At 42.1% G+C, this 22812-nt stretch overlaps 1 protein-coding gene across 13 annotated transcripts in view; it reads left to right on the top strand.

Moving 5' to 3' along the window:
- Positions 1-22812, top strand: part of ADD1 (adducin 1) — an 87273-nt gene that overhangs the window by 12224 nt on the left and 52237 nt on the right. The window contains exon 2 of one of the 13 annotated variants that reach the window (XM_074320468.2): positions 5457-5602. The exons of 11 other annotated variants lie outside the window; for them this stretch is intronic. The gene's annotated coding sequence lies outside the window, so the exon portion shown is untranslated. Of the gene's footprint in view, positions 1-5456; positions 5603-22812 lie in introns of those variants that run through there. One more of the 13 variants, XM_088793154.1, reaches the window with a different exon arrangement.

Raw genomic sequence — 22812 nt, 5'->3', positions numbered from 1 at the left:
TTAAAAAATATTTTGCAAGCATATTTTCTATTCTATAGCTTTTATTAACTTGAGTATCAGTTCCATCTCTTCATATATATTTACAGAGCACCTATAATCTGCTGCGTACTGTTTTAGGCACAGTGGCCAGAGCAGGGAGAGAGACACAGTCCCCCTTCTCTTGGAAAGCTATGTTCTAGAATGGGAGATAGGTAATAAAAACTGCTACTCTAGTGTCAGGTGGTAGTAACTGCTGTGGAGACCATGGAGGCAGGATAAGTGACTAGAGATCGATGGCGGCATGGATCTGGTTTAGATGGGGGAGTGAGGTGGGCTTCTCTACGAAGGTGACATGTGCCCAGAGATCAAAACTGTGTGCCTGTGGGGGAGAGCATCTGGGCAGTGCAGACTCTCACTGCACACGGTTTCTTGTTGCCCGTGGGTGGCAGGTGCTGAGGGGCAGACCTTGTAGGCGAGGCGTCTGGAAAAGAAAACCCTCCTGGGCTGTGAGCTGGATAAGGAGGCAGAGAGGATGGAGTTTGCTTCTGTAGCGCCTGCCTGGCACTGGGTGGTACAGGTTTGTAACGGGTTTTCTTTTTTGTGGGTCTCGCCTAATAACAACAAAATTATTGTTGTTAGTATCATAATTATATGATCATTAAATTACAGTAATAGCCGCAGGTAATTTTGATGGAGCACTGTGTGGGAAGTGTCGTTACCCCACTCTGCAGGTGAGGAAGCTGTAAGACAGGTGAAGTGCCCTGCGGGAGAGCACAGCCAGGATCGTGGTGTTACTCATACAGGCCTTACAAAGTTGTCCTGTGTACGGTTACTCGTCCTGGTCCCCTAGTACTGGAGATGCTCGCTGTCAGCACACATAGTACATCTTACCTTCGTCAGCAGTCTCAGCTATTTCATTTTCCAGGTCCACTCATTGGTCACAACTGTAGTGATGAATGTTTGTTTCCAGGTCTGTTCTGTTATAAAGGCTTAATCTTCTTGCGTCTCCATCTTGGGCACGATGAAGTATATGTATCTGTAGATACAATCTCAGAAGTGAAATCGCCTACTCCAGGATATTTGTGCTTCTAGTTCTCATAGCTGTTTCCAGATACCGTCCTAAGAAGTTGTACCAATTTCCATATCCCACCAACTGTGTGTTTTCCCCATATAAGAAAGTGTTGGGGTGTAACACAGAGGTAATAATAGTACCTATCTTGCATAGTTATTGTGAGGATTAAATGAATTAAGGATAGAAGGCACCCACTAGGCTGTCAGTAAAGGGCTGTTAGATATTATTAATATTAATTATTAACCACATTTCTGAATTTTACTAGCAGAGATTTTATAAGCCTAGGAACTATTTCAGGAGGTTGGGAAATTATACAGTTGATCGTAGCAGTATATACGCCCCCAATACTGTCATTTACACCAGAAGAAATTCCCTGGAAGCTCTGGCGGCCTGGGAGCAGCCTGGGAGCCGGGCTGGGGTTAGGCGATGGAGCCCCCAGACACCTGCCGGCTTCTACAAGGACTGGCCTGCCCTCAGGGACGGCGCAGATGTTGACTGCAGGTGCAGCACCCTGGAGTAGCAGCTTTAATGCTTCCACGGGGAGAAGGACGCTGTTGCTGGGGAGGGGCCTTTGGAGTATCCATCAGGACACGTCGCTGCTCCGAGTCTTACTCTGAGAGGCATCATTGAAATTCGCCTTATGGACTGACTTGCTAAGAATGATTTAGGGAGCTCGTGACCTAAAAATCTGTTTCCTCATCGGCACGCTATACTTGAGATTCCTTGCAGAGGAGACAAAGCAGTGTGGGGTTGGGACTGAGCAGGTCTTCAGCCGGAGGTGGGGGTTCACTCAGGCTACCCAGCAGGAGGTGATAAGGTCACTTACCTGCTCTCAGCTTCCGTTTTCTCCATCACCAAGTGAAACAGCTGTAAGATGCAAAGGAGAGAATGTTGTGAAAACACTTTGAAATGCAGATGCTGAATGAAAATGTACGTCCTTGTATGTGAATATTCTCAGCAGAATTATTTGTCTAGGTGAAAAGTGGAAACACCCAAATGTCCATCAACTGACAAATGGATAAGCGAATGTAGTGTATCCATACAATGACGTTATTTGGCAATGATAAAGAATGAAGTACTCATGCATACTGTACACATGGATGAACTTGGAAAATGTTACACTAAGTGAAAACAGCCAGTAAAAGGCTGGAGGGGAAGGATGGGAGTGGGGAGTGACTCCTAATGTGTTAGGTGTTGAAAATGTTATAAAATTAGATCGTGATGATGGTTGCACATCTCTCTGAATATACTAAATACCACGGATTTGTACCCTTTAACTGGGTGAATTTTATGATACGTGAATTTGTATCAGTAAAGCTGTCAAAATGCAAGTGCATTAGGAGTTTGAGTCTCACTGGAGTGAGTCAGTTTTCAGCGATTGGTAGAGTGCTGGGTATTAGGGTTCTCGTGTCAGGACAGTTGTGCCTCTCAAAGTATGTGGCCCTGGATTCAGGTGGTGAGCTTCTCTGAACTCGTTTTTTCTCTTCTGTTGAAACAACAGCAGTAGTGATAACAGTCTTACTAAACTGCAGGTGTAGTTGTGGGGCCGGGGTGAGAGAACTGGAACACTGAGGTACATAGGTTTGCTCTCTGTGCATTTTCCTTTCCTTCCCTTTTCCAGCATATAGACTAGGGAGAAGCAGACTTAAGAGGGAAAGACACAGAAAGGCAATAGAAAGCCCTGTTTACTAACTACTCCCACTCTTTTTAATAAATCAAAGCTGTGTGCAGAGATATTTTTATCTGTTACAGCTATACACGTTTGCAGCTTAGCGAGAACATTGTGGTTAAGCCATGCTTTCCAAGAGTTAAGAATATTCTAGTTAACAGGCCAACCTCATTCGCAGATGATAACGTTAATCCAGTTAGTTGAATAGGGAGGTTCAAGCAGGGAGAGAGAGATACTGTCTACTGGCCAAATAATTCTCCAGATAATCCACCAAAAGGAAAATGGTTTATTCGGGAAAAGAAAAAAACAGAACCAAAGAGTGCGTGCACACTCGCTGGCTGGTCTTGCCTACCGGCCACCCACATGGGAAGAATAGAACAGCCTAACATAGCTTCTCCCTTTATTCGCATTCCCACCTCCCACCCCACCCCCCACCCCACCCCCTGCCATGGTTACCATTCAACAGGAAGTCAAGACTGGAGCGTTAGCAAGGGCCCAGTTCCACCCATAGTCCTCCCAACTCTGTGGTTAAGCATCTTAAGGTGTCAGTTTACTTTCAACATAAGAGATGGTGCTTGAGTCCCTTTAGGACTGTCTACTTCCGTAGGAAGCACCGATCTTTAGGGGAACTAGAGGACCCACCATCCAGATCCTCTCAGATTCTTTTTTTTTCTTCTTTGAATAAGGAAAGACATACTGGTCGAGAAGGCACCAACCGAGAGGATGGGAGACATAATGGTGCCTCAAATCCATTTTAAGAGAGCACAGAATTCAGGCTTCTTTTATGGCAAGGCAGATACTCCTTCTCAGTTTGTTCTGAGCATCGTCCTCTGGGGACTGCAGCACAATGTACTTTGACAGCATAACCACCAGAAAGTCACCGACCTAGGGAATCTATAATATTGAATGTGCTCTGTTTTCTACGCAGGGTGTTTTGTTGATTGTTTTCTTCTCAGCAGGGTTTCTTTTCCAGCTTTTAGTCAAGTGATGAGAGTATGAATTTTATTTGTCTCTTAAGTTTCTAAATGACAGTAGTGGTAGCATTTTAGGAGACTTATTAATTCACTGAACTTATTATTCAGAGGCCTTCAGTGTGCCAGGCATTGTGCTGGGCATTGGAGAATCAAAGATAAAGAGCAGAGGTCCCCCTTCAAGGGCTCATGGCTCTTCAGGTCAGACAGAGAGGACCATCTGTGCGGACAACTTGCACGGGAGCTCCTGCTAGGGCCTTCTCTGTAGGGAAACGGGCTGGATCCCTGCCAGAGCTGTTCAGGGCATTGAGATGTTTTATATCACTCACCCACAGTTATTTTTATCATTTCTGTTTTATAGAAGTCAAGCTAGCAGTTCACTTTTAAAGTATGTTTGAATTTTTCTTGGTGGATCGTTTCCATTTAGATTACTTCATATTGCACTAGGGAGAAGTAGAATTCTCATGAAAATAGTACAGATTTTGCCGACCACAACGATGGAGGGTTGCCAGTACATTGTGTCAGCTCTCGAGGCCATTGACCCCAGATTTCACTGTGCTGTGAAAAAAAGCTGTGAATTCAACTTTACTCTCAGTAAAAATCATGGCTGCATGACATTTGCAAGAGTGGATACATGAGTTACATCTTATGTGATGTCCACTTCTTTCCCCTGAAGGGGCGTATGGTTTATGCTTTTAAACTCAGGTAATCAGAACATTTGTAGCTATAATCTAAGCTATAACCTTCAGAATTGTTTTAAGGATTAGAAATTATATAACACATAGTGTAATTCCTAAATGGTTTGGAGTTCAGGCTATTTTTCTAACTTCTAGGAAAAGGTCACTTATCCTTTTTTAAATGTGTGTTTAAGGCTATACATTTCTCTAGAGGTAGTAGCTCTTTACTCAAGCCAACAGTTTTCAGTTATAATATTTTTATTATGCGTGTATGTTTCAGTTTTGACTATGGTTTCTTTTTTGGCCCATAAATTATTTTAAAATGTGCTTTTAAATTTCCATATGTATATTTTTTAAGTTTGTCATTGATTTGTTTTAATTGTATTATGACCAGAGAAATGGTTTGTATGTTACTAATTCTCTGGAATTTGTTGAGATTTCCTTTATTTCCACCTAGATATGAGGTGCATGTTTACAAATGTTCCTTGTAGTCTAGAGAAGAATATGTATTCTTTAGTTGTTTTGGAAAGCAGGGAGGTGCAAGGTTCTGTGTACCTCTAATAATCAAACTTATTAATTACATTGCTGTCATTTCATGTTTACTGTTTACTAATTTGTTGACTGCCTTGCCTATTAATGATCGAGCAATGTTTTACTCTCCCATTATGATAGCAGATTTGTGAATTTCTCTCTGGGTTCTAGCACTTTTTCTTTATACCGTGTTTCCCCGAAAATAAGACCTAGCCGGACCATCAGCTCTAATACGTCTTTTGGAGCAAAAATTAATATAGGAACCGGTCTTATTTTAATGTAATATAAGACCTGGTCTTATATCATATATCATATCATATCATATCATATCATATCATATCATATCATATCATATCATAACAGGTCTTACATTAACTTTTGCTCCAAAAGAAGCATTACAGCTGATGGTCTGGCCAGGTCTTATTTTCGGGGAAACATGGTATATTTGATCCTCATCTGCCACCCTCCGCTCCCCTTACCCTCTGGTAATCACTAAACTGTTGTCTGTGTCTGTGAGTTTTTTTAAACTTTTTATTTATTTTAAGTTTTTTCTCCAGGACCCATCAGCTCCAAGTCAAGTAGTTGTTTCAATCTAGTTGTGGAGGGCACAGCTCACAGTGGCCCATGTGGGGTTCAAACCGGCAGCCTTGTTGTCAAGAGCACCGCGCTCTAACCAACTGAGCTAATCAGCTGCCCTGTGTCTGTAAGTTTTTGTTTCTCTATTTGTCAATTATGGGTTCTTTTTTTTGTTTAGTCTTTGGAGGTTTCATGTATTTCTTATATACAAATAACATGTTTTTATGGTAAGTCTTATTTGAGTGGTAGGGCCTCTCAAATGTTTGCCTTACTTGAGATCTCCCAAGTGGTATTTATTAGTAATGGAAATAGTGGTTGTGCATTGGTCTAAAACTTAGGAATGAGATGATGGTAAAATGCCCAGTGTGAGGGTTATCCGAGTGAGCACGGTGTGCGGGTGTTCTTGGTACACGGAGGAGGTAGCTCTAGCTTGGCTGGCGTATGAGATTTTGGTCAAGTCATGACTTTGCTCAGTTTTATCGTCTGTGAAATGACCAGATGACTTCTGAAGTTCTTCTCGTCCTAACAATGTATGCTTTAAGGTTTTGTCTCACTGCTCTATTTTTCCCTGTTGTATTAATTATTCCCCCCCCTTCTTCCACCTCTCCTCGCCCCCCACTCCGGTTCAAGCCGTTGTTTCTCAGTCTAGTTGTGGAGGACACAGCTCCCTGGCCCGCGCTGGTGTTATGAGCCTTCGTTGCCAGTCGTCAGTCGGCTGCTCACAGCAGCTCATGGCAGCTCTCACTGGCTGCCGGCCACTCATGGCGGTACCTGGTAGCCCGCAGCAGCACACAGCAGCTCATGCCAACTTCCGGCTCATGGCAGCCCAGCTCCAGGGAGAGCCGTTGTTCACAACCTTAGCTATAGAGGGCGCAGCTCACTAGCCCATGTGGGAATCGAACTGGAGACCTTGGCATTAGGAGCATGGCGCTCCAACCACCTGAGCCATCAGGCCGGCCCCTCTGTTGTATTACTTTAATAAGCATTATTTAAGATCTGTGTTGAGAACATTGTGTAGGGAATGTTGGAAGGTAAAGCATTGTAATAGCTCCTGCTTTCAGTAAGCGTGCAGTCCAGCAGTTGTATTAAAAATTGACGATACAGAGCAGTGTGGAAGAGGAAACTCTAGTCATTGGTATTGCTGTGTCCCACATATCAAGGAGGATAATTAATTAGTGCCCATCATAGAATATTCTTCCAGTGTCCTTTTTAAAGAGACTCAGTTCTTAAAGGTGCTGCTGCTTATAATAATAATAATAATAATAGCTATCATTTATTATATTGCTTTATTGTATTGCTTACTGTGTGCCAGGCACTGTGTGGAAACACGACATAAATTAACTCACTTAATCTTAAACCAAGGAAGTAGCTAATGATATCGTTCTCATTTTACAAATGAAAACCTGTGAAGCGTAGACAGAGATGGTGTGTTCCTGAGGTTACACAGCTGGCAAATAGTGAACTGGGATCAGAACCCAGGTGGCTCTAGGGGTCTAAGCCAGCACATTTATTAATCAGTTAGCATTGAGAGGCTGACGGCATTTTGATGAAGACCCAGGCCAGATTCTTTCTGTTTGAATGTTATGAGACAGATCTGGGAACTATAAACAGGATAGGGTGCATTAAAGTTCACTTCAGTTAACAGATGGCTGGTTGGCTTATCTTTAGTTGCCTCGCCCAGAGTTGTTTTCAAAACCACACCCAAGTCTGTTTCAGTTAGCTACAGGAGAATACTGGTGTGGGGACCGAATTAAAGTGAGAAATCTCTCTTAATTAGTTAATTAGTGTTACATGTGTTGCTACAGATAGAACACAGTTTTACTTAAAATATAGAAAGGTAAAGTAATTTAAGTTTATAATAGAATGTTATTTTTAACTAAAATAACGTATTTTAACTTTTTAAAAAATTTATTTTTTTATTATTGTTTATTGGGGAATATTGGGGAACAATGTGTTTCTCCAGGGCCCATCAGCTCCAAGTTGTTGTCCGTCAGTCTAGTTGTGGAGGGTGCACCTCAGCTCCGAGTCCAGTCGCCATTTTCAATCTTTAGTTGCAGGGGCACAGCCCACCATCCCATGCGGGAATTGAACCGGCAACCTTGTTGTTGAGAGGTTGCACTCTAACCAACTGAGCCATCCAGTCACCCATCCAAAAGCTCAGCGGTAGCTCGTTGTCTTCAATCTAGTTGTGGAGGGTGGGCTCACTGGCCCATGTGGAAATCGAACCGGCACCCCAGTTGTTAAGAGTTTGTGCGCTAACCAACCAACTGAGCCATCTGGCTGACCCTGTATTTTAACTTTTAGTCAGTTAAACTTACATGTTCTTGAAGTTGTTTTGTTTTTGTTGTTTTGTTTTGTTTTTAAACATTTTATTGGGGATGGAGAACAGGACTTTACTGGGGAACAGTGTGTACTACCAGGACTTTTTTCCAAGTCAAGTTGTCCCTTCAATCTTAGTTGTAGAGGGTGCCGTTCAGCTTCAAGTTGTTGTCCTTTCAGTCTTAGTTGTGGAGGGCGCAGCTCAGCTCCAGGTCCAGTTGCCATTGCTCGTTGCAGGGGGCGCAGCCCACCATCCCTTGCTGGAGTTGAGGAGTCGAACCGGCAACCTTGTGGTTGAGAGCCCACTGGCCCCTGTGGGAATCGAACCGGCAGCCTTTGTAGTTAGGAGCATGGAGCTCTAACCGCCTGAGCCACCGGGCCGGCCCTCTTGAAGTTTTTGAAATGAGTATTGGAGCATGTTACTTTTATGTTCTCATCAGATATTAGATCATTAAAATACTTCTTATTTATAGGGTATCCATTATGTGCCAGACACTGTGCTAGATAGTTTGCATTTATTATTTCTAATTGCCCAACAACCTTGGAACATATGACTTGAATGTATTTTATTACAAATGAGGAAACTGAGGTGCAAAAGATGGTCAACCTTTCTAAGGTCAGACAGTGGATTGATTATGAGGCTGCAGTGGGGTGCTGCTGGCGCCAACTTGAAATGTGTGTCAGTGGGTCCTGGTGGGGAGTGAAGATTGGCAATAAGATAACTGGTAAACATTCATCAGAATAAAATCCAGAGGGTTCAAGGAGAAATGTTTAAAATTAGAGATTGTGGAGAAAAAGCAAAATAAAATGTTTTATCAGAGATAATGCCTTAAAACTTTCTTGCTACACTTTATTAGATATGTGCCAATGAAGGAATGATAACGTTCTCTTTAAAAGCAGAGCTCAGAGGAAAAGGTTTGCAGACCTATATATGCAAAATATTAAACTCATTAAAAACGAAATTATGGAATGGTCTGGGAATGTCAAATATCACAAAAGGTCAGTAAGTATACAGTTTTTTCAAATTGGTAGGAATAAATACATCAAGATTTCAGTAAAGAGGTAGGTAGACAAAGAAACTAATAGACCCTATGGGAAATTTCAGATGTAAATAAACACATGAAAAACATTCATCCTCACCTGAGAGAAATGCCAAATAAAGGAGCCACTTCCTGTCCACCAAAGCAGGGAAGTTTTAGTGATGTCTCTGCTTCCTTTTCAGAATATGTGAGCCAAAGCGGAAGTGAAACTTTATGTTTAATCCTAACCCTTTACCTTTACTGTCACCTTTCCAATGTCAGGTTCACCACCCTTCAAGCAGTTGTTTTAGAGACACCATATTCCGCTCTTTCATTCAGCGACTACTCTTGTAGTTCCCATCCTAGGCACTGAAGGACCTGCAGCTGGGCCTTTCGAAAAAGGCCACATTTTCTAGGCCGGGGTTACAGTTATTTGAAATGCTTTGCATTTTTATTGACTTGTTAAAATATGCTGTAGATTTACAGAAGTGTTCCGAACTGTTGTATGGAAATCATTTGCAAGTATGTCATGCTCTTGGCCCTGATCAGAATCTCCTCCCCTGAGTAAATGAAGCGTTGTTATTCATTTGCGGCTTGGGGTTAAATACTGGACTAGATAGATCGTTTCTATCTTGTATAACCCTGAGAAGGTCAGGCTGCAAGGCCACTGCTCCAGGAGTTTTCTACACACACAGCGTAAGGTACTTGGGAAAGAATGAATGATTCACTCATTTCAAAGCCGGGGTAAGTCCAGGTTAAAAGTGGCAGTGTTACTTAGCTAAGTATTGAGTGACAGATGGAAGGGGTAGTGTCTTCTTTTCCCCTTGGAAAGAGTGCTTGGCCTCCACTGGGCTTTAGTTTCTCCTTTCTGCACACACTACTTACTGTTTCACCCTGAACCCGGATGAGTTGCCGCCACAGTTTCAATGACAAAATCACCACTTCGTGTGTCTGGGTAAAATCAACCGTCATTGGTTTACAGAATGTGCATCTTTTCATCTGTCCTCCAAGTTGTTTTCCACATGAATTGAAAAGATTTTATTTCTAAAATTTTAATCCATGGCCTCATAATTGTAAGGTTTTTAAAGCACCTATCACATACAGATGTTAGATAGTTCTGGGTTTAGCTATTCTGTTTTCATTTTTAAACGAAAGGGGGATGCAAAAATTCTAGGGTTTCCCTCAATCCCAAAAAGTTTAGTACTTTTTGAAAAATGGGGTTTATATTTGAGAGCTATTGACATTCATTCGGGTAAGTAAAATAATTCCAGGGAGGGGCTGGCCTGGTGGCTCAGGTGGTTGGAGCCCCGCCGAAGGCTGCCAGTTCGATTCCCACATGGGTTCTCAACTACAAGGTTGCCGGTTTGATTCCTCAACTCCTGCAAGGGATGGTGGGCTCCGTCCCCTGCAACTAAGATTGAACACGGCACCTTGAGCTGAGTTGCCGCTGAGCACCCGGATGGCTCAGTTGGTTGGAGCGCATCCTCTCAACCACAAGGTTGCCGGTTCCACTCCTCGAGTCCCGCAAGGGATGGTGGGCAGTGCCCCCTGCAACTAAAGATTGAACACGGCACCTTGAGCTGAGTTGCCGCTGAGCTCCCAGATGGCTCAGTTGGTTGGAGTGCGTCCTCTCAACCACAAGGTTGCCGGTTCAACTCCCACAAGGGATGGTGGGCTGTGCCCCCTGCAACTAGCAACGGCAACTGGACCTGGAGCTGAGCTGCGCCCTCCACAACTGAAAGGACAACAACTTGAAGCTGAACGGCACCCTCCACAATAAGATTGAAAGGACAACAACTTGACTTGGAAAAAAGTCCTGGTAGTACACACTGTTCCCCAATAAAGTCCTGTTCCCCTTCCTTCCCCAATAAAATCTTTAAAAATAATAATAATAATTCCAGGGAATTTTAACTACCAAAGATTTATTTGTTCAGCGTTAGGTATGTTTTATTATATTCCAGGCATTTCAGCTACCAGCTGTCATGCTCATGCTAACGGTGAACAGGATCTCATTGCACAGACATCATAACGTGCCCATTCCTCAGCAATCTTGTCAGATGGATATTATTATTGTCCCCTCTTAGCGATGAAAATACTGTGGTACCAATGGCTTGCCTAGGGCACGTTCCTACTAAGTAGCGGGGCTGGGCTTTGAATGCTGGTGACCCCAAAGCCTTCCTCCTTCCCATTCTTTTTTTTTTTTTTTTTTTTAAAGATTTTATTGGGGAAGGGGAACAGGACTTTATTGGGGAACAGTGTGTACTTCCAGGCCTTTTTTCCAAGTCAAGCTGTTGTCCTTTCAGTCTTAGTTGTGGAGGGCGCAGCTCAGCTCCAGGTCCGGTTGCCGTTTCTAGTTGCAGGGGGCGCAGCCCACCATCCCTTGTGGTAGTCAAACCGGCAGCCTTGTGGTTGAGAGGACACGCTCCAACCAACTGAGCCATCCGGGAGCTCAGCGGCAGCTCAGCTCAAGGTGCCGTGTTCAATCTTAGTTGCAGGGGGCGCTGCCCACCATCCCTCAAGGGACTCGAGGAATTGAACTGGCAACCTTGTGGTTGAGAGCCCACTGGCCCATGTGGGAATCGAACTGGCAGCCTTTGGAGTTAGGAGCATGGAGCTCCAACCACCTGAGCCACTGGCCTGGCCCCCTCCTTCCCATTCTTAGTCACTGCCTTTTGGCAGCTGTAGGACCTTACGGCCGTCCACGCACGTGCTTCCTTACCATCTGCTGGCCTCCCAGGAGATTGATTTCAGGCGGATGACGGAGAGAACAGAGCTGTTTCGACCACTCAGAAATAGCCAAGCAAACAGCCTGTTCTTACTTCGGCCAGCAGATACTCAGGGCTGCAGAGTGCAGGGGGTTGGCAAAGCCCTGTGCAGCCATGTTGGCTTCTGTCTCTGCTGTGTATTCGCCTTGTTCCAGGCTGCCATACAGTTTTGTGTATGCTGTTTTAACAACTTAGAGTATTGGCTGTGTCCTACATATGACCCATAAGATCATTTTTAGAACTAGACGCTTTTCTGTTCTACTGTAAGAACTATTAAACCACGTCCCTGATACTGATCCATAGTTTTTTCAGGGCCTTCCCATCTTAGGTCAGTGTTGTTAAACAGTCCCTTCTAATGTGTTTAATTGGATTGCAGAGTGTTTTTTTCCTTCCTTATCAAATCTACATAGAATTTTCTATACTCACAGGTGTCTGGTCACCCTGTGCTTCCTGACTTACTCACTGGCTCTTCCTGCAGTACCATGTACACTTAGGGGTGAGGTCTAGAACTCTCCTTTTCTTACTTCCCTGTCTCTGAAGTTACACTTGCTTGAATCTCCAAATCCAGTCAGTCAGAGACACAGCTACTTTTGCTTTGTATACCAACTTTGGGAATTGACGTAATTCTTAGAAACATAAAACCCAGGTAACTCAAAACACAAAACCCAGTCTGATATAGAGATTGTCCGTTTGCAGTCTGTAACTTCCTTGTGAGTGATGGACTGAGATTTGGAGTCTGTGTCGTTAGCTGCTTGTGTCCCCAGAGCCTCTTCAGTCAGACGTCAGTTGTGACTGAATGAAGCAAAGGCTTTTCTTACACTCAGACGCCTCTGGAGTCAAACTTGGAGTAGCATTGCCAGTCCAGAGTGTTATACCTGGACGTGTATTTGTTTCTCAGTACATGCTTACTGAGGGCCTCTGAAGTGTTAGCTGTGAATACAGTAGTGAGTCAGACAGGCAAGTCTGCCCTCTTGGGGGTTACATTCTAACAGGGGAGACAGATCATGAATTGCTGACAGTAATACCAGTGACCGACACTGGCGTGCGTCCTGTGTGTCAGCCACTTGTTCTAAGAATGTTACACGCATTAACTGTAGGAGGTGGTAGTGTTGTTAGCCTCATGCTTTCAGATGTGAAAGCTGAGACCAGAGGACTTAAGAAAATGTCCCAAACTTACACAGCCAGTAAGTGGCTGAGCAGGAATTTGAGCTCAAGCAGTCTGGCTCCAGAGTCTGTGTTCTGCTAGTGGTGACAAATGCCCTTGAAGAGAAAGAAAACGCAAAATACCCAGGGTGATTTGAGAGAGCATGAGTCTGGGCCACTGTGAATGAGGTAGTCAGGGAAGCTGATCTCAAAACTTGGAGGTGAAATTTGACCAGACACCTAACCGACAAAGAATAAGGCACTGAGTAGCTGGGATAAGTTTGTTCCAGGCAGAGAGAAGAGCAGGCCTACGGCTGAGGCCGGAAGGAGCTGGATGTGTTTGCGGACAGAAGGCAGCCTAGTGCGTCTGGGACAGCACCACGGAAGGATGGCTGTGGGCCAGACTGGGAGGGCCCTGCTGGCTGTGGGCCAGATTGCAGATTTCTCGTAGGGACTGTGGGAAGCCATTGATGGGCAGTAAGCAGGGGTGGCACATGATTTGATTGCTTTTCTACGGAGAATGAATTAGAAGCGTTTAAGAGTAGAAACAGGGAGACAAGACTGGGGAAGACTTAGAGTTCTGTTTTGGACTAGTGAGGTTTGAGTGTTACAAAACTCTTTGTATTTTTGTTTGCTTACGGACCAAAATACAGATGAAATGTAGCTATCTCAGTGCTTAAAATGATGATAAACAGACTGGTTTGATCCCCGTCCTGCTCCCAAGGCCAGTCCTCTAGTCTTAGCCTTCGCTCTTGCTCTGCCTGGAATGCCTGCCGCCCTCCCCACCTGTGATGTCCCCTCCTCCCTGCCAACTCCCAGTCCTCCCATGCCCTCCCATATCACTTAGTGCCTTCTAACGTGCCGTGTGATTGGACGGTTTAGCCGTTTTACTGCCAGGTCCCTCTGCTCGAGTATAAGTTCCCTGAAGGCAGAAATCTTGTGTTTTGTGCCTCGATGTCTCTCCCTTGCGCCAGATGGAAGAACATGCCTGGTCCCACTTAACCTCATCACAAGTGCTCGTATATATTTGATGGAGGGATGAAAATGGAGTCAAGGAAAAGAATGGTTTCTGCCGCAGTTGCGTTTGAAAATTGCGTCGGATCTGTCACTTCTTTCCATGTCCGAGTGCAGAGCCTTCTGGAGTTTGGCTTCTCCCCGACCTCAGTGGTGCTATGTCTGTTGAAACAGCACCATTTTGATTAAATAAAAACTAATAAATATATGCAATTTGAGGCATAATTTTTCTTAATGTAAATTTGTTTTAGGCCATTTCCCCCCCCCTAATCCGCCATCTTGGACTTTCTCTGGGCCATTTTTTTTAAATTTTACATCTGGTTATTAAGGCTTTCATAATTTTCTTCAGCTATCAGTTGGACTTTTTAAAGACTTCAGAAGCTATTTGGGTATTAACATAGGGAAGTGGCATTGGTCATGAGAAATAAATTATGTATACGAGAAACTATTTTTTATCATATTTTTGAAACCAGTTGTAGTTGTGACAGATAAGAAAATTTCAGTTATTTGATACCAGCAATAAAAATCATGTGAGCAAAAGCAATTAGGTGCTGTGGAATGTCCACGGGCCTGGCCAGTACACTTTGGTCGTAGGTTTGTCCAGTAATCATAGACACCCCTAATGTGTGTCGCCTGTCTGCTGGCCAGACGCTCCACGTGGCACTTGTGATTCTTACGCTGTCCCTCAGGTTGTCATTACCACACCCCATTTATAGATGAGGAAAGTGGGAGAAGTTAAGCAGCTTATCCAGGATCACACAGCCAATAAGCCGCGCGTGGACTCCAGACACACACTAGTGACTCCCTGTGTGCCCAGGGCCATCTTCTCCCTTCTCTGAGCTTCGGTTTTCCTACCTTTAGAAATGAAGGGGTCATGGTTACACTACGACAGAGCCCTTTACAGCATTGAGTCAGAATGGCTCTAAGGTCCACTGTCTACTAACCAGCTCAGCGCACTTCTGTCGAGTTCCTTGTGTGCACCAGACAGCAGTGTAAGATGCCATTAGATGACAGAAATGGGGGACACTGGGTCTGTCTCTCCGAGCAAACGAGCTGGGCTGTGCTCCCCCGGTGGCTGTAGACTTTCAGGCCAGTGTCGTAAGTGCTGTGTTCTCCGTTAGTAAACCTTGCCCATTGTTCCGAACAAAACGCCCTTTTGTGCTTAGATGGCGGGGCTCCAGTGCTTTCAGCAGGATGGAGAGAGTGGCTGTGGAGTGGAGCCAGCATGGACCTAAAGAAATACTGTTGTCGCCAGCACCACTGGTTTAGAGAAGGCTTCAGCCAGTGGTCCGGATGGGAACAGTCCTCTGGAGCAGAGGCCCTGGGGGCTCCTTGAACCCTATACATTCTTGTCCCAACTTGCGAGTTTGGTGAACTGACTTTCTCTACCTCTAGGGAAGACAGTCTCTGGAATCTACATTTTATTTTATCACTTGTGAAATCAGGATAGGGTCACCCTACTAAAGTACTTAACAAATAGACATTAAGTACAATAATTCCAACAAATATTTGATATTGTGCCACTAGAAAGATGATGTACTGTGTACTCTGTTCATTTGATACCTTCAGTGATGCTTAGTATTTCATTTATGTTCTTTTTTTTAAAAATTAAAGTTTATTGGGGTGACAATTGTTAGTAAAGTTACATAGATTTCAGGTGTACAATTCAGTATTACACTAACTATCTCACATTGTGTGCTCACCACCCAGGGTCAGTTCTCTTCCCATCACCATATATTAGACCCCATTCACCCTCTTCTAGGGCCCCCCTCCCTCCTTACCCTCTACCCTAAACTAGTGTCTGTGTCTATGAGTTTTTGTTCCATTTGTTTGTCTTGTTCTTTTGTTGTTTTTCGTTTTTATATACCACATATCAGTGAAATCATATGGTTCTGTACTTTTTCTCTCTGACTTATTTCACTTAGCATTGTAATCTCAAGATCCATCCATGTTGTCACAAATGGTCCTATTTCATCTTTTCTTACCTCCGAATAGTAGTCCACTGTGTATATATACCACAACTTCTTTATCCAGTTGTCTATCGAAGGACATTTTGGTTGTTTCCCTGTCTTGGCCACCGTAAACAAAGCTGCAGTGAACATTGGAGCACACGTGTCTTTATGGATAAATGTTTTCAGATTTTTTGGGTAGATACCCAGGAGAGGGATTGTTGGGTCATATGGTAATTCTATTCTTACTTTTTTGAGGAACCTCCACACTGCCTTCCATAGCGGCTGCACCAGTCTGCATCCCCACCAACAGTGTATGAGGGTTCCTTTTTCTCCACTGCCTCTCCAACACTTGTTACTATTTGTCTTGTTGATGATAGCCATTCTGACTGGGGTGAGGTGATATCTCATTGTGGTTTTTATTTGCATTTCTCTGATGATTAGTGATGTTGAGCATTTTTTCATATGTCTATTTGGCATTTGTATGTCCTCTTTGGAGAAATGTCTCTTCAGGTCCTCTGCCCGTTTTTCAATTGGGTTGTTTGTTTTTTTTGTTGTTGAGTTGTATGCGTTCCTTGTATATTTTGGATATTAGCCCCCTATTCGGAGCTGCCGTTTGCAAAAATCTTCTCCCATTCAGTTGGTTGCCTCTTTATTTTGTCTATGGTTCTTTTTTGTTTTGTTTTTTTGCTGTCAGAAGCTTTTAAGTTTGATATAGTCTCATTCATTTATTTTAGCTTTTACTTCCCTTGTCTTTGGAGTCAAATTCATAACATGCTCTTTGAACCCAAGGTCTGGAAGTTTAGTACCTGTATTTTCTTCTATGCAGTTTATTGTTTCAGGTCTTATGCTTAGGTCTTTGATCCATTTTGAATTAATTTTGGTACATGGTGACAGATAGCAGTCCAGTTTCATTCTTTTGCACATGGCTTTCCAATTCTCCCAGCACCGTTTGTTGAAGAGGCTGTCTTTTCTCCATTGTGTGTTTTTTGCTTCTTTGTAAAAAATTGTCCGCATTTATGTGGGTTTATTTCTGGGTTCTCAATTCTATTCCATTGGTCTACGTGTCTGTTTTTCTGCCAATACCATGCTGTTTTGATTATTGTAGCCCTGTAGTAGAAGCTAAAGTCAGGGAGTGTGATACCTCCAGCATTGTTCTTTTTTCTTAGGATTGCTTTGGCTGTTCGGGGTCTTTTGTGGTTCCATACAAATCTGATGATTTTTTGTTCTATTTCTTTAAAAAATGCCATTGGGATTTTGATGAGGATTGCATTAATCTGTATATTGCTTTGGGTAATATGGCCATTTTAACTATGTTGAGTCTTCCAATCCATGAACATGGAATGTCTTTCCATTTCCTTGTGTCTCCTTCAATTACTTTTAAAAATTCTTATAGTTTTCAGCATATAGGTCTTTCACATCCTTGGTTAAGTATATTCCTAGGTATTTTATTCTTTTTGTTGCAATTGTAAAAGGAATTGTTTTAATTTCTTTTTCTGAGATTTCATTGTTAGTATATAGGAATGCAATGGACTTTTGTACGTTGGTTTTGTAGCTGGCTACTTTAGTGTATTTGTTTATTGTTTCTAATAGCTTTTTGGTGGAGTCTTTAGGTTTTTCTATATATAGCATCATGTCATCTGCAAAGAGTGACAATTTAACTTCTTCATTCCCAATTTGGATGCCTTTTATTTCTTTCTCTTGCCTGATTGCTCTGGCGAGGACTTCCAACACTATGTTGAAAAGCAGAGGTGATAGGGGACAGCCCTGTCGTGTTCCTGAACGTAGAACAAAGGGCTTCAATTTTTCACCATTAATTATGAGATTAGCTGAGGGTTTGTCATATATGGTCTTTATTATGTTATGGCATTTTCCTTCTATACCTATTTTATTAAGTGTTTTAATCATAAATGGATGTTATATCTTGTCAAACGCTTTTTCTGCATCAATCGGTATAATCATATGATTTTTGTTCTTTATTTTGTTTATGTGATGTATCACATTGATGGATTTGCGGATGTTGAACCATCCTTGTGCCCCGGGGATGAACCCCACTTAGTAAGATGAATAATCTTTTAATGCATTGTTGCATTTGATTTGCTAGAATTTTGTTTAGGATTTTTGCATCTGTATTCATCAGAGATATTGGTCTGTAGTTTTCTTTTTTTGTGCTGTCCTTACCAGGTTTTGGTATCAGGGTAATGTTGGCCTCATAAAATGAGTTAGGGAGTACTGTCTCTTCTTCGATTTTTTTGGAAGAGTTTGAGCAGGATTGGTATTAGATCCTCTTTGAAGGTTTGGTAGAATTCACTAGGGAAGCCATCTGGTCCTGGACTTTTGCTTTTGGGAAGGTTTTGGATGACTGATTCAATTTTCATACTGATGATCGGTCTGTTTAGATTTTCCAATTCTTCGTTATTCAGCCCTGGAAGGCTGTATGTTTCTAAGAACTTGTCCATTTCTTCTAGGTTATTGAATTTGGTGGCATATAGTTCTTCACAGTATTCTTGGATGATCCTTTGTATTTCTGTGGCATCTGCGATAACTTCCCCTCTTTCATTTCTGATTTTATTAGTGTCTTTTCTCTTTTTATCTTAGTGAGTCTAGCCAAAGGTTTGACAATTTTATTAATATTTTCAAAGAACTGCCTCTGTCACATTAATTTTTTCTATTGTCTTTTTGTTCTCTATTTCATTTAGTTCTGCTCTGATTTTTATTATTTCCTTTCTTCTGCTGACCTTGGGTTTCATTTGTTCTTCTTTTTCTAGTTCTTTAAGGTGTAACGTGAGGTTATTTATCTGGGATTTTTCTTGTTTCTTGAGATAGGCCTTGTCGCATCCAGCACAACACGTGCAGTGAGGGTGTGAGAAGGGGCAGCTTTGGGTTAAGTTTTTAAGAAAGAAAGAAACAGAGACTTAATGCAGTTAAATCTCAGAAGGCCAGTTCTGAAAGACTGGAGCCCAGAATAAAGCCGACTGGAGGTTTTTATTGATAAGTATACAAATACAAGAAAGTAACATTGTTTCTTACATGGTCTGTGAGACTCATACATCATAGCAGAAAAATGTTTGCTCCAGTCACCCTTTGTCTGTCAACAGCCGAAGCATAAAGTCCCATGATGTCTTAACTACGATATGTACCCTCTCAGTGTCAAGTCTCTCATGTTGTAACAGTTCTGTTGAGATAAGTGGAGAGAACTGATCTTTATTGCCCTCATGACTTCTCTCACAATCAGGTGAGAGAGGAAAGCCAGAGCCAGCAATGGCTTTTCCCAGGCAGGGGGAAGGGGGGGCAAGGCTCCTTTTTGGATCTTCTAGGGCAGCTCATTGGGGGTCCTCACTCGGTTCTGCCTGGCTTGAGTTGTTCCCTCGGGGAATCTTACTCGTCATTGGCTGCAAACCATCTTTTGGGGACCAGACAGAGACATAAGGTGTAAAACATAGAGATAAGCAAAGTCCTAAAAAGGCACAGTCTCACAGACTTTTCTTTCCTCGAGGAAAGACATGGTGGGGGGGACAGTCAGCAAGGCTGCTGTGTGACTACAAGGCCTGTAATGATATAAATCTCCCTCTGAAAACTGTTTTTGTTACATCCAAAGAAAGTTTGGTAGGATGTATTTTCATTCTCACTTGTTTCTATGTATCTTTTGATCGCTCTTCTTATTTCTTCTTTGACCTGGTCGTTCTTTAAAAGTATGTTGTTTAATCTCCACATATTTGCGGTTTTTCCTGCTTTCTTTTTGCAGTTGATACCCAATTTCAAAGCCTTGTGTTCAGAGAATATACTTGGTATGATTTCAATCTTCTTAAGTTTACTGACACTAGTTTTATGTCCCAATATATGGTCTATTCTTGAGAATGTTCCATGTACATTAGAAAAAAATGTAGTTTCATGTTCTAGGATGAAGTGTTCTATAAATGTCAGTTATGTCCATTTCATCTAATGTGTCATTTAGGGCTGCTAATTCTTTGTTTTCTGTTTGGATGATCTATCCATAGCTGTCAATGATGTATTTAGGTGCCCTACTATAGTTGTGTTTTGGTCAATTTCTCTCTTTAGTTCTGTCACTAGTTGCTTGGTATATTTCGGTGCTCCCTGTTTGGGGGCATAAATATTGATGACTGTTATGTCTTCTTGTTGTATAGTCCCCTTTATCATTATGAAATGTCCATCTTTGTCTCTTCTTACCTTTTTTATCCTCAAATCTGTGTCATCTGATATCAGTATGGCTACACCTGATTTTCTCTGGATACCATTTGCTTGGAGTGTCAGTTTCTACCCTTTCACTTTGAGTCTATGCTTGTCCTTGTAGCTGAGATGCGTCTCTTGGAGACAGCATATGGTTGGGTTTATTTTTTTGATCTAATCAGCTGCTCTGTGCCTTTTTATTGGGAAGTTCAGTCCATTTACATTTAGGGTGATTATTGATATGTGAGGATTTCCTATCATTGTATCTTTGGTTTTCTGGTAAGACTGTCTCCATGGTTTCTTTGCCTTTTTGTTGTTGTCTGTTATTTCTGTGTGGTGGTATTCTATGATGTTTCCCTCTGTTTCTTCTTTTATTATGTTATATATTTCAGTTCTGGATCTTTTTTGAGTGGTTACCATTAAGTTTATGTGAAAGAAAGTTTCATATTTAGAGTATTCCATTTTCTTCAGCATGCTTACTTTCTCCATTCCCATATTCTGGTTCAGGCCTTTACTCTCTCCCCTTTTATGTTTTGGTTGTCACAAATTATCCCTATTTATGCTGGTCGAATAGCCTCCTTCAGTATTCCTTGTAGTGCAGGTCATGTGTTAGAAAATTCCCTCAGCTTCTGTATGTCTGGAAAGGTCTTTATTCCTCCTTCATATCTAAAGGATATCTTTGCTGGATATATTATTCTTGGCTCATAATTTCTTTCTTTCAGTAGTCTGAATATTTGATTCCACTCTCTCCTGGCTTGTAGAGTTTCTGCTGAAAAATCTGATGATAATCTAATGGGCTTTCCTTTGTAGGTTACCGTCATCTTTTCCCTGGCTGCCTTGAGGATTCTTTCTTTGTCGTTAATTTTTGACAGCTTCAGTACAATGTGACTTGGAGAAGGCCTGGTGGGGTTGAGGTAATTAGGCGTTCTATTTGCTTCTTGGATTTGAGGGTCCAGTTCTGTACACAAGCTTGGGAAGTTCTCATCAACAATTTGTTTGAATATATTCTCTGTTCCCTTCTCTCTTCTCTTTCTGGTTTGCCCATTGTTCTTATATTGCTCTTTCTGATGGAGTCAGAAAGTTCTTGTACAGTTCTTCCATTTCTTTTAAGTCTCAAGTCTTTCTTCTTCCATCTGTGTCATTTCCATATTTCTGTCTTCAGTGTCACTGATTCTTTCCTGCATCATGTCAACTCTACTACCTAAGCTGGATATTTCATTCTTAATTTCTTCTATTGAGTTCTTAATCTCCAGGAATTCTATTGGGTTCTTTTTCAAAATTTCAATCTCTTTGGTAAAATGTTCATTTTGTTGTTTGATTGTGTTCCTGAGTTCATTAAACTGCCTGTCTGCGTTTTCTTGCATCTCATTGAGTTTTTTAAGAACTGCAATCTTGAATTTTCTGTTATTTAAGTCACATATTTCTATGTCTTTAAGTTCATTTTCTGGAGACTTTTCATTTTCTTTCTGAGCTGTCTTGTTACCTTGGTTATTCATGGCAATTAATGAATTATTATTTCTCTTCCTAGACATCTACAGGAGTGGGTTCTGCAACGGGTTGATAGGAAGAGGTCTTTCTTTTGTTTTCTTGTACTTGTTGGTAGAATGTTTTGTTTTCTCTCCGACTGCAGCCTTTTTTTCTCTCCCACACGGTAGTGCTATGTTTTCTCTGCACTATTCCAGCTTCTCACACAATGGGGGGATTCCCTGGAAGGTGAGCTGCTCCTCTGTTAACAGTTTGCTTGGGTCAAGGGTCCCTCCTTCCCCCCCAAAAGTTACCAAAAATAACTGTATCTTGCTTTTTTTTCACTTGACACTGTTATTTTTGTGAAAACTAGACCAGCTAAAAAATCGTGTGCTCATAATTACTTGATAGCACAAATAGGGTTCTCAGTCTTCGTCAACTGGCATAATTACTTTTCAGAGACTGTACCTTTGGCAGAGTTTTACTTAGGCTTATTCTTGTGATTTTAAGTACTTCCTGCCTAGCTCCTAAGAGGAAAACCTGGTACCATTTTCAGAAGTCTCAGCATTAATACAGTAGCCCCTGTTTCACCCTTTGTGTGTACAGAATATCTATTTCTTAGACACTCAGCAGTGGTCTTGTCTCAGTTCCTTTTATCATTTGTCTTCCACGGAAACCAATCACTTCATAAAAAAGAACATTTACTTACTGACCATTAAATTTTGAAAGACTCTCGGTTTGCTTTTGTGGCCAGTATTTTAATCTTCCTTACTCACAACCCTGCCAAACTTCCCCATCTTCCCCCTCCCCCCAGAAAAATAAACAGAAATCCAACCCAACCCTTACTTTGTAAGCCACCCTCATGGAATTCGGGAAAATGAAATTTGGTATAACTTTTGTTTAGTGAAACAGTACATTTTGAAAGATTTCATTACTTCAGCAAAAATATAGTTAAAAATAGTATAGTAATTGAAGGACAGTAAACAGTATCATGAAGGAGCAGAAATAGAGAAAGTGGTTGTCACTGTCAGAGGAGAAAGTCAACGTGTGCTTTTCTCTAGCTGGAGTTGTTCTGGTCCTGTGGCTCAGGATACACGAATCAGTATAGTAACCATAGTGGAGGCCTGTCTGTGGGGTGGTGGTGATTTGTTAAACTGTGAGGCAGCTGAGATAAAATTGCTTCTCCCAGATTCCTCTTCTGAAATCGAAATTGCCATTTCCTCGTGGGATTTCCTCTTGGAAGCACTTACTTAAGATACCTGCATTGGTATTTGCTCACATGCCATCTGAAAGTACTGGTTGTCAGTTAAATGTAATTTTTTTGGATGAAAACAAATTTTGTGGCATCAGTAAGGGAGAATGATTTTGCATTTCTTCGTTCATCCATTTAAACATGTTCCTTGCTTCTTGCGGCCTGTTCTGTGCTAAGTGGTGGGAAGGTAGTGAGTGCTGAGTGAGACAAAGGAGCCCGTGTGC

This window comes from Rhinolophus sinicus, chromosome 1 (genome assembly GCF_057876585.1).
Source record: "Rhinolophus sinicus isolate RSI-liver-muscle chromosome 1, RSI-T2T, whole genome shotgun sequence".
Classification (NCBI taxonomy): domain Eukaryota; kingdom Metazoa; phylum Chordata; class Mammalia; order Chiroptera; family Rhinolophidae; genus Rhinolophus; species Rhinolophus sinicus.
The sequence above is the reverse complement of the archived record's forward strand: the minus strand, read 5'-3'. Positions and strand labels throughout refer to the sequence as shown.